We start from the raw sequence: 12,668 nt of genomic DNA on the forward strand, positions 1-12,668 counted from the left end.
CCCGTGTTAGGATTATCTTGTTCATTGCTTGGATTCACTTCATTTTTTATGTATTTATTTATTTTTTGTTGTTCAAATAAACTTTGTACTGCATTTGGATCCCACGCCCTGTTTTTACTAATACTGTCTTGTTACATCGCCCTGCATTTTTTTCTTGTTTGAGAAGCCTTTTTATTCAGATACACGTCACAATAGGGAAGAAAAGATAATCACAAATTCTGTTTCAGCCTGATTGACCCCATGGTGTCAGCTGACCATTGCAAGTGATGTGTCAACTTCAGCATTAACTAAGTGACACACTGCTTGACTGTTGTGCTTGTAAGATGATGTTCAATGTTCCTAGTTTCTTCCTGAATGAAGTAGCTTTTTTGAGTGAAATGGCTGAATGGTCTACTGCAGAGGTCTTCAGTCCTGCTCCTGGGGACCCACTGTTCTGCAGAGTTTTGCCCAAACCCTAATCAAACACACCTGAACCGGCTAATCAAGCTCTTCAGGCAAAGCCACTGGAAGGCAAGCCTGCAACCCTTAGTTACGCAAAGCGTAACGGCCAGGGACACACTAGATGATTTTAAAACTGTGGGAGACCACAGATATAAGGGCAGTTTCAACTGATTTATAACATTATAATCCTCTGAACACACACTGTAGATGGTTCAGCCAGACCGTGAGACCACACACCTGTCTATTGTAGTAACATTTTCACAGTGACATAAGATCTCACAGAGACTCCCGAGATCAAACATGACTTGAGAAGAAAAACAAATGGAGGATAATCGGCTTGCTCTCCTGGTGTGCGTTCTGTTTTGCAGTGAAAAACAAAGGAGAAAACAGAATATGGATGATCTTCTTTCTCAATATTCCACTTTCATGGCATATTTGTGGATGCCAAATTTCAGTTATAGAAGCACGCAACATCTGGTTGGTGAAGCTTGCTTGCTCTTATTGGCTGTCGTGGGTATCACATCAGAGGCAACGCGATAAAGAGTCGTGAATATCAAAGATGTTTGACATTTACAATTTGAGATTGTGGAGTCTCCAACGCAATCAGGAGCAGTAAAATAATTAACAGGTTTTTCCTGCATAGAGAATTGCAGGGAGGCATAAATTTACCCATAGCAAAGTGCCATCTGCTGTTTTGGAAGAGGAAGTTGCTCAACTGCATTTGTAAGAAAATCTGCCGGCACACATTTGTGAGAAAATCAAGCAGAGAGATCTCATAAAAAGGCAAGTATTTTACAATCGTAACAGACAGGTGTGCGTTTGTATGCACTAGATTTGGTATTTGTTCAAAGGTAACATGCCATTTGTAGGATTTATTTGTAGGTTTGTATTTATTTGTGAAATATTATGTAGGCTCATTTATTTATATTTGTGAAACACAATACATATATTTGTTACTCTGCGTTTTCGCTCAAACTGACCTTTGTATTTGCACATTACTTTCTGTTTGTTTGTGAGTTGAGTTTTCCTTTGCAAAGCAGATCGTGTTTGTTTGCAAAATGCTGGATTTGTTTGTTTAATTATGGCACAATATTAACTCCATATACTCTACCTCCTTAACTGGGATAGAAACCAGTCAAGAGTGAGGTGATGGGGTGGCGGAGGGATGCTATGAAACTTGTCGCGGGATAGAGCTGAGAGACGGCTTTATATACCGGCTTCCTCTTGCACTGACTGGTTGATTATCAGAACGTGCGCCTCCCGAATTTTGTTAAATAAAACTTCATATTGTGAGATATAGGCTACTCACAATTGCGAGTTATAAAGTCAGAATTGCAAGTTATAAAGTCAGAATTGCATGATATAGTCAGAATTGCATGATATAAAGTCAGAATTGCATGATATAAACTTGCAATTGCGTGTTATAATATCCAAATGTGAGGGAAAAAAGACTGACGTTTTTTCTCAAAATTGTGAGTTTATATCTCACAATTCTGACTATATATCACGCAATTCTGACTTTATATCACACAATTCTGACTTTATAACTCGCAATTACAAGTTTAAATCTTGCAATTCTGAGAAAAAAAGTCAGAATTGTGAGATGCAAACTTGCAATTGTGAGAAAAAAAGTCAGAATTGTGAAATAAAAAGTCACAATTACCTTTTTTATTTTTTTATTTAGTGGCGAAAGAGAAATAAATCACAAATGGGCAGTTATTCTGGCAGCAACATGTGTTGTCACCATTATGTTCAGTTCTAGGACTTTCAGTTTGTTGTCACTCCTGTCTCGTGTTCCCTGTTCCACATTATCGCCACTCATCAGTCACCATGGACACTAACGATCCTTGCGGCTGTTTGTCATTTACCTTTGTGTATTTAAGTTCCTGCCTGAGTTTAGTTCATTGTCTGGTATGGTGTATGTTAAGTGTATGTGTTGCTGCCTGCTCGCCTGTCTGATCTTCTGTTCATTAAAACTATATGTTGGATTGCATCTTCGTCTTCCTTGTCTGTTTACCAGCAACAATACGTGACAGAATACCGGAACGATAAGATGGACAAATAAGTTTGCGTCGGTGGTTCAGAAGAGCCACGATTTTTTTAAGTTTCACCACTGAGTTTTTCCACCTCGCCCTCTCCTGCCCCTACGACGACGAGACCCTGAAGTCACTGTTCTGGATCGGGGTGAACTATCATCATCCCGTGGAACTCCCTGAGACTACTGGACTGAGCTGGAAAGAAGCGATCATCCGGTGTCTGGAGAGCGTCACGTCCCGGTCCAGAACACAGCCAGACCCAGAGCCCGAGTCACCTCCATCGACTGCAGAGTACTCTCACAAGCCCCCCGCAGACAGAGAGTTACCACCAGCTGCGGCGCGTCAGCCAGAGCCCGAGACAAAGAGGACAGAGGCGACCCTTCTCCCCGGAAATGGAACTTCATCACACGTCTGACCAGGGGCGTGAGCCCACGACATCAGCGGACAAGGGAGAAAAGTCTATGGAGAGTGAGGACTGGCTGATCGATTACAGCAAGGAAATAACAACTCCAACGATATCCCACCAGGTATCATCATCATCATCTATGAACTGTACCATTGACCATATGGACTATGATTCCCTCTTTGCAGTAATCTGCATGAACTCTGTCATCCTTACCGTTGCTCTGTCGACTCTGATGTCACCGCGAAGCTCAGCCAGTCCTCCAGCCCCATCGCTGCCGGATGTCCACAGCCCTGCGCCATCTCCAGGGAGTCCCTGTGACGCCTCCTGCCTTCGACCTCTTCGCTCCATCTCGGTCTGTCAACCTGTCGGCTTCGTCTTGGCTCCTCCCACCTTCGGCTCCACCGGAGACCCTCAGACTTATGGCTCCTCTGGGTTCCCTCGCCACCATCGTGCACGCTACATCTGCGCTTCAGGGAGCTCGTCATCATCCCTTCACCAACCCGTCACTCCAGCCTCTCACCATCACATCGCCATCACCTCGTCCACCTCCAGAACCCACTCCGGCCCTCCCTCTGATGTTCTGTTACGGTGAGAGGACGCGCCTTGCCGGAGGGGGGTGTACTGTCACCATTATGTTCAGTTCTAGGACTTTCAGTTTGTTGTCACTCCTGTCTTGTGTTACCTGTTCCACATTACCACCACTCAACAGTTACCATGGACACCTTTGTTTATTTATGTTTCTGCCTGAGTTCAGTTCATTGTCCGGTATTGTGTATGTGTTGCTGCCTGCTCGCATGTCTGATCTTCTGTTTATTAAAACTACGTGTTGGATTGTATTTTCGTCTTCCTCGTCTGTTAGCCAGCAACGATACCTGACAGGTGTACCATTTTAAAATGTTATGTAGCCTATTATATACAAATACATAAAAAATATAAACAAAGCAGCTTCATGCTTACCTCACGTAGCCTACTGTAAATAAGAGGCTGCATGAACTCATTTGCCCATTCTTAAAATGACACAATTTGAGATAAAATGCAAGACAAAACCATTTCAACTATATAGCGCGTCTGTCTTCCTAAAACAGGAGATTTAAATAGTTAAATAATAAATAGGATGTTATTATTATATTAAATACGAATTTATTTTATTTTATTCACAGCAGATAATGCAACCGACTACGTGAACAGTGCGCGCGCTCCAACAAAACTCGCTCCTCTACCGTGAATAAATCACCATCCGAATGCATGAGTTTTATCACTGAGGTGCTGCCTGTGATATCGTTCTTTGGTGATATTCTGTAGTGCAGCAGAATTAAGGAGACGGAGATTCTGAGAGATTCAGCTACTTGTTGCACAAGCACGCCCTCTAGTGGTCACAATCCCAAATAATATTATAATTCACTACAGCTGCCATGCAAATTTATTTAGTCCACATGAGAAACAATTACCGTCCGAATAGGGCTTATGTCTGTAATTTTATTTAGGCCTAAGCATATTTTAAATAGATTTTAAATAAATAGTTATGTATACCATTATCAAGTACATTTATTGCATGTTCTGTATAAGTTATATTGCAGGACCGTTTTTTTCTGTTTTGCTGTATGTAATAAAATTAAAAAAAAAAAAAAGTAAAAGTAAGGAATCTAAATAAACCTCCTTTATCCAATTATCATGTGACAGAGGGGCATGCTTCCACTTTAAGAGGATGCCACGCCTGGTCAGCAAAGTAGTAAAGGCAATGACACGGTGTGCTGTGACTGGTATATTCGGAGTTTGGAAAAGGCCAAACAGGACAGTCAAGGAATTAGGGGCAATATATGTGAATATCATTTACATCTATTGTTTACATGATTCATGCTTTAATAGTAAGGTAATCATTGCAGGTTTCATCAATTTAGTCTGTCCGTTTAATGGCTTGCAACCATCTGCGTTTAGCTTCAAAGAGCATCTTCGATGACGGTATTCTATAAAAATCAAGACCATCTTTTTTTTGCATTCCGATTCTGACATCCAAAGGTACAATAAATAACTTATTCCGTGGATCTTGCCCGTTTTCCTCCTCTTGTTACCTCCTCTTACCTTGTTACTTGTTACCTCTTGTTTTTCTGCCACAAGTCTTGTAACTATGATGTCTACTCCGAAATGGTCTATAAGGCAGCTTGTGATTTTTTTCTCCAGCGAAAATAGGCTATTATTGACACAACAATTAATACAAGTGATACAAGAAGGCCTACAAATATCGATATTATCTTCATCCAATCTGGTCCTTGGTTTGCTTGTTTGGATTTGTTTCCTTTTTCTTCTGTTGATTATAGAACAAAACAAGTTCAGAAAAAAACATTACTGCACAGAAATATAATAATATAATAGAATATATATATTAATCAAGTAGTGTAACGCACCCTTGATGATCAGTTCTACATTCTCTTGTTCATGTGAGGGTGTGATGAGGCAGTTGAACTCTCCTGCATCAGTGTAGGTGAGGTTCTTGAGTCTGATGGAGAAGTTTCTCCTCTCATACTCTGATGGGAATGTTTCAGCTCTGTTCTTGTACCGTGGGTCCTGTTCTGCCAATGAATCTTCACCCTTGACTATATCATACACAATCTCACTGTCATTGTGTCTCCAGCTCACATCAATGTCTTGAAGTTTATAACGGTGCTCAGAGGAAAAACACGGCAGGACAACAGAACCACCAATAATACCCTCTCTGTGTACTGTGACCTGCAGAGACACTGAACACACAGCCTATCTGTGAACACACTGTCTGACATTTATACATTTATCATTCAAATTTAGGTTAGGCGCTCACCTTTATTTATCAGCACTGCAAACACACAGATGAAGCAGAACCTAAAAAAAGAAAAAGAAGTTAATTTAACTTCTTTAATCTCAACCAGTACAGCATGACATAACAGGCTTGTTTGAGATGCTGATCAACAGTGATCATGCTGGTCAGAAAAGCTTTCTGACTTGATGTGATGTCAATACTCTCACAGGACTCAGATAGACAGTTTATGTTTACTAGCTGCACAAACTAAAAGCATGATGGGAAGTGAATTGCTGCTGATAAAATTTTGGTTTTAGGTTTGTTTTTGAGAAAAATGTAAGTCTTTTCACTCCAATTTGCAATTTTCATTCAATCTGAATGAATAGTCTATTGCTATTATAACAATCTTACTTTCAATTAAAAATGTTTATAAGATAAACGTTAAATGGGATTCATTTCATAAATGCACATGCACAGAGCAACAAAAAAGGCAATTCAATATGCTAATGCTAATGGCTAAATAATCGTTACAGCTATTTCTGTATTAACCTGTAACTTGTTAATTAAATAAACCATGCATTAAAGACGTTCGGGTTGTTTTTTAATGCTAGTTTAGGTGAGGACCAAAACAAACTAGGCCAAATGCAATTTCAAGCGTGCAAAAGCTGATATCGCGGCAGATCTTAACGAAATGTGTAGCAACTACGGCTCGTTTTGTGAAAACAAAATTTCATTACCCACATACATACCATTTGATCAAAGTGCCCCGATATAGCTCATATATGTTATACATAATATTTCTGAAATACTACTTTGTCAGAAAACTGAAAGTATCGTAACATTGAACCTTCCACGTTTCCGGGTTCTGTAATAGTGATGTCCGGTTCGCGAACGAATCGTTCTTTTGAACCGGTTCTTTTTAGTGAATCGTTCGAAACAGTTCTCCAGCACTAATCCACAAATTACTAAAGTTACTCACTTTTTGACGTGCCTGACACTCCCTCTGACTCGAAATAAACCAACATCCCGGAGTTATTCAGTTACTCCAACAGTACACTGACATAACCTGCTGTGAAGAGAGAACTGATGATGATGAGCACCATAGATATATACACTAGATGTCGCCTTGGGGTTCTAAGCATGCGTCAAAACCGCCGCCATCTTGGAACAGGGGTCTTGTCATAGGAAGTAGCTAGGTAACGCTGCTATCTCCACCTGTACTTTGGATTCATGGACGATGCCAACCTTTTGTGCTGCGTATGGATGTTCAAACGAAAGAAATCTAAAAAAAACAGACAGCAAGGGATTACATTTCACAAGTGAGAATGTGTTTTATGATATTGAATGTTACGAAATTATATTTCTGGTTACGTTGGTTTGTTTCAGTGCTTGGTTAACGACCGCAGCTAATCCATGCTAGTTACCCATTAGTTTTTGACAGTTAGGATAACCGCAGTAGGGGTAAAATCTTTGCGTGGCAGGGGCAGCTGCCACTGAGACCTGTCACTCGACCTGTCACCGCTATATGCGCCTGCCCCGCTTTCTGTCACCGCTGCCACTCGATCAGTCACAGATATGCGCGCCAGTCACTCGACCTACCACGGCTATACCCGCCTGCCCCGCGACCTGCCACGGGTAAACGCGCCTGTCAGTCGACCTGCCACGGATAAACGCGCCTGCCCCGCGATCTGCCACCGCTGCCCCGCGACCTGTCACAGATATACGCGCCTGTCACTCGACCTGCCACGGCTATACCCACCTGCTCCGCCACTTGTATGCGGTCACGCCATCTATGCTTAAAATATATTGCGCGTCTACATGAGGTTTCGTGGTAGGTGTTAAGTGTCGGTAGAAATATTTTTAAAATTCATAAAAAATAAATAAAATGAAACTGTTTACTGCAAACTTCACCTGATTCTTGTTATACATTCTTGTTCCCAATTAAGTACCACTGTGGTGACTATCATGTTGTTTTACTGTTTTATTCTTTAATAATTATATGTCAAAGTCATAGACTACCTCGCTATACAAACATATTTTAAAAATTCATAAAAATATGAAATCAAATTGTTTTCTACAAACTCCACCTGATTCTTGTTCTAGATCTCCCCAAGTACCACTGTGGTGATTTTCATGTTATTTTTCTGTTTTATTCTTTGATAATTATATGTAAGTATCGATAGTTCATTCGAAGTTTACTCAAGTGGAAGAATGTGACTAATAAACTTAGGCCTACTAGCACTATGCATCATATTTTTAAAAAGTAGATTATCTTAATATCAAAACCTTAAATTTTCTCTGGACTCAATGATAAATACATGTCTGACCGTTGGAATGAACCAAAAAAAAAAACTAGAAAATCGCATTCATGACAATTTATGGTGATTTTATTTCCGTTAGACCTTTGCCTACATTGACGCTGATGCATTAAAGAGGAGGGGTTCCCCTGTTCCAAGATGGCGGCTCTATTGACGCATTAGTTCCAATGAACTGCCGTAGGCAAGGCGACATCTAGTGTATATCTATGGATGAGCACGAGCAGCAGAGCAGCTGATATGAGTGCGCATGCGCGGCGTTCACGAACACGGCCTGTCACCGTTCTCGTTCTCGAGTCGAGAATCGGTTGCAACGGTTTTCGGATCACCAGTACACAACCGAGAACCGCTTCTTTCGGACATGTCCGATTTGAGAACCGATGAGCTGATGACACTGCGCATGCGTGATTCAGCGTGTGATCTGAAGCTACCGAACAGTAATGACTGTGACAGCACCGGCGTCTGAACCGAACTAGGACAACTGATGCTATGAGAGGACTTGAATGAGGGGCCAATCTGGCGAAACGTAAATTTATTTAATTACAAATAATTCGTAATGGATTATGTATAGTAGTGGATCATGGTTTCTGCGCTGATGAAGACAAATTTATTCACTTTATAACTGTAAAACTTCCTCGTTTGCCCATCTGCCTGTATATGTGTGCTTTAGATGCAAAACTAAATTGTAAAAAACGTTTCAGATTATAATGATGTTTTAGTTGACTGATGTTATGTGTTAAGTGTTTTTTCATCCCGGCCCGCGATAGACGACGTCATTACGTCATCATTACGTCGGAGCGTAAAAGAACCGGGTGAGCCGGTTTTTTCAACCGGTTTATTGAAACGAACTATCCGAAAGAACCGGTTCGCGGAAAAAAAACCGGACTTCCCTATTACTATTATGTATGGGAAGTTGTCATAGAAACAAGGGGTAAAAAAAAAAAAAAAAAGTGGTGAACGGAGACTGCATCAATTTTTTTTTTTTTTTGTACTCCAACAGCAAAAGAAAAATTCGCAATTAAGTTTTCACGACATCCTAAAAGAGGAAAAATATATAGAGATGGGTAGGCAGATTTTCAAATTTACCACCACTAGAATTTTTCCCATTTTTTCCATCTTAAGTCAATTGTTTTTTCCTTTTATTTGGATAACTTCGGCTGTGGCTGAGGAGGACAACTTCCCTGCATTGTTACAAGAGTTTCTGAGATTTTCAGTTTCTGTGAGTGTGGCACATATAAATATTAATGAGTTTTCTTTCAAGTTTGGTTCACTCGACGTTGCTTCATGACCTGGCGCTATAGGGAAACTCCGTTCTCTGAAAAATACTAAAGCCTTAACACTTAAATGCATAGGCCTACCTCGGGTCTTTATCGACCCAGGACGTCATTCACTACCCTCCTCCTCATTCATTTTTTAAAGTTAGACATCAACCTTCTTAGTATTTCTCAATCAATTCATTATAAACAATAGGCCTATAACAAAAAAAAATTAAAAAAAATCATAAAATTCTAAAAGAATACCTGTTTTCCCATTCGTTTTTTGTAAAAATTGTATAGGGTCGCTAATAACCCCAGGTATGTATCAGTGTACATATATTTTTTTTCTGCAGAACAATAATTGAAACTTTGATGGCGGAATAAGTGCAATTCACCTTTATTCCACAAGGTGGCAATGTCTGATACAAGATGATGAAGTGACGTTTCATTTAGACAGAAAACAAAAGAATAGGAAGTATCATTAGCAAAATGTGAATTGTAAAGCGATTTACTGCAGAGCAAGTGCTGAACGCAATCATATGACTGTCACTGTCACTTGATGGATCTGGTGAAACTGTCAGCGATCAAAATATTGATTTTGAAGATGTTGAAAATGATATCATTTTTTGAGATCGCGAATGGGCTCATATTCACGATCTCAAACATATTCGCAAAACTATCATTTGCTGAATGTCTTGGGAAATGAGCTCTTACGAGGACAGTAATGATAGCATAAAACAACTGCTCAAAATGAACCCTTCCAAGCTCTGAAAGGTAACAAAACATGCTTTATTTTATTCTTCTGTAATTGTTACTCTAATATCAGAGGAGTTTTATATTATCGCGACAGGTAGAGATCCATCCGTGTTAGATATAGATCCGGGTCGCTAAAGACCCGAATATGTAAGAATGATTGGCAAACATTCATGCATTTAAGGGTTGATAAATCACGCCAGTATGAGTACACATTGATGATCAAGCACAAAATAGAGGCGGGCTCAACTGGTATATAGGGCGGCACTAAATGTCATTTTCTCAGAAACTTTCTACTTCAAGACAGCTGCTGTCTTCACTCAAGCCTTCACCGCTCACCTCTTCAGCTCAGTGTTCAGCTCAACGGAGGCCAGGCAATTCGCTAGATCCACCTCAGCCTCTCAGAGAACCTGAGCCAGCTGTGAGACAAGGACTTCATGGCCAAAACACAGCCCCTTTCTGAAGCAGCAAGGCCCTTGGCTGCATGACAAGCATGGTGCAGTTCATTCACAGACAGATGGCCCTTCATTACAGGTTCTTTCTGAGATTTGCTTTCGAAGGCACAGAATACCAATTATCGGTCATGCCCTACGGTCTGTCATTCGCTTCACGCACATTCACAAAATGTGTAAACATGGCTCTCTTTCCTCTAAGACTGAGAGAAATGCACATACTAAATTATTTGGATGATTGATTGATCTTGGCTGGATTATCTTCATTCAGAGGATATGTTAAACAGCCAAAAACTCAAACCTTTTGCTCACTTGTGATGGTGCTTTGGACTTTCAATAAATATGCAAAAAAGCTTATTGTTATATAAGCTCCTGGACCATACCGCTAAGGGACCTCGTGACTAGTCTCGTGTAGCCAGACCTTCAGGCTGATGGCAGAAGGACTGGACTCTATCGCAGCTTTCATTGGCCAAGGACCGCCCAGAGGCCATTTGACTGACATGTAACGCAACCAATCACAGTTCGTTTTGTTCCACATCATGTTTAGGGGCATGAAAATGTAATGTCGATGTGCCTACAATAACAGACCGGCGTGCATCTAATAAATTATTCATTCAAGAACACTGTGCAAGTTTACTGCAACAATGGAGCCGCAAACTTCACATACTTTTGAAAATCCAGCGTTTAGTTGATCCTGGTAAGTGCTCGTACGTCACAGTTGTAAACACAACGGCTTTCTTCTTCCACGAGCTGGTTTGGCATCACAGCATTTGTTTCCAGGCGGACTGTTAAAGAATGCGACACACACATCTCCCAGACATCCTGTAGAATTCAACCAACCAGATGAAGAACCAGACTTCAAAACTCCTGAAGTGTTTCCAGAAAAGTGTGCCATATGCATCAGACGCCAACGGTCCGTGGGCGTGACGTCTGAGGCTGAGACTACCTCGTGACCCAAGCGCTCTGCACAATCTGCAACCCACAACTGTGGAACATGCATCTGCCCAGTCACCATCAGAGATTCTGCCACAGCAAGTGCTAGGCACAATCACTGAGGTACAGGCACCCTTTACCAGGCGCCTCTATGCCCATAAGTGGAAAGTATTTGTGAACTGTGTATAACTCAGGGTGAGGACTCCGTGAATTGTCCCGTGTCAATCATACTGTCATACTTACAGGAGTGATTAGACAATGGTCATGCACCCTCTACGCTTAACGTTTATGTGGACGCTTTTATGGTTTTTCATTCCTAAATCGATAAACGTCCGGTTGGAAGAAATGACCTGCTGATAAGCTTTCTGAGGGGGTTAAACCCCCTCACCCCTCCACATTGCTCACTTGGGACTTGGCTTTGGTCCTAAAAGCTCTCACATAGCCTCCATTTGAGCCACTGCTGACAGCTGAATTACAAGCACTCTTGCTGAAGGGAGTATACTACTTCTGTAAAGAGAGTGGGGAACTTGCAAAAGCTAGTCTACTAATGGCACTTGCATAGTATTGACTTGCCAAATGATTGTAGGATTATTCTTAAACCCAAGAAGGGGTACATGCCAAAGGTGCTCTGAACACTGTTTAGAGCCCAGGTCATAACCTTGTCGACTTTTTTCCCCCTGAAGAATCAAATGGGGAGAACTCATCAGGTTCTCTGCTCTGTGCGCACACTGCACTTTTACACTGAGCGCTCTGCCCAGTTCAGATTGTATGAGCAGCTTTTTGTCCTTCAGTGACTGCTCAAAAGTCTCCTGTATTGTAGACCAGGGGTGCCCAACCCTGTTCCTGGAGATTAGCTCCAACCCTGATAAAACACACCTGAATCAGCTAATTAAGATCTTCAGAAGCACTTTACAGACTGATGTGTTGAGCAGGGCAGGAGCTGAACTCTGCAGGAAGGTAGATCTCCAGGAACAGGGTTGGGCACCCCTGGTGTAGACTATATACTGATTCACAAATCAGTGAAATCGCCCAAAAAGGGGCGGTACTTCACAGAACATGACTTGACGCTGATTGGATTATATATACAGAGGCAGAACAAACAGTACAGTGACAGCTAGCGTAACACTGTTGTTGAATGTGATTAAAAAAATGTCCCTTTCGCAACTTTGGTGGTGTGTTGCCTTATCGCCCTAATGAAGAAACCGCCTCTGTATTAGTATGGCAGCTTGTTGGTCTTCACCGAATACCTTTGCTAGATTATATCACTTGGATGCTTCCTTACTTACATCACATGTATTGTCTGTGC

General features: G+C 41.2%; 2 long non-coding RNA genes across 4 annotated transcripts in view; one reads left to right on the top strand and one right to left on the bottom strand.

Moving 5' to 3' along the window:
• The window catches only part of LOC127520067 (uncharacterized), a 60,069-nt gene that overhangs the window by 21,916 nt on the left and 25,485 nt on the right, over window positions 1-12,668 (top strand). The gene's annotated exons all lie outside the window — the stretch shown is intronic.
• Window positions 4,635-12,668, bottom strand: part of LOC127520065 (uncharacterized) — a 44,428-nt gene continuing 36,394 nt past the window's right edge. Inside the window, exons 2-5 of the long non-coding RNA XR_007932029.1 lie at window positions 6,403-12,609; window positions 5,696-5,736; window positions 5,286-5,618; window positions 4,635-5,185 (exon numbers count right to left, since the gene is read on the bottom strand). This is a non-coding gene — a long non-coding RNA (uncharacterized LOC127520065). The remainder of the gene's footprint in view (window positions 5,186-5,285; window positions 5,619-5,695; window positions 5,737-6,402; window positions 12,610-12,668) is intronic.

Source organism: Ctenopharyngodon idella, chromosome 10, assembly GCF_019924925.1.
Source record: "Ctenopharyngodon idella isolate HZGC_01 chromosome 10, HZGC01, whole genome shotgun sequence".
In the NCBI taxonomy this organism is placed as follows: Eukaryota; Metazoa; Chordata; class Actinopteri; order Cypriniformes; family Xenocyprididae; genus Ctenopharyngodon; species Ctenopharyngodon idella.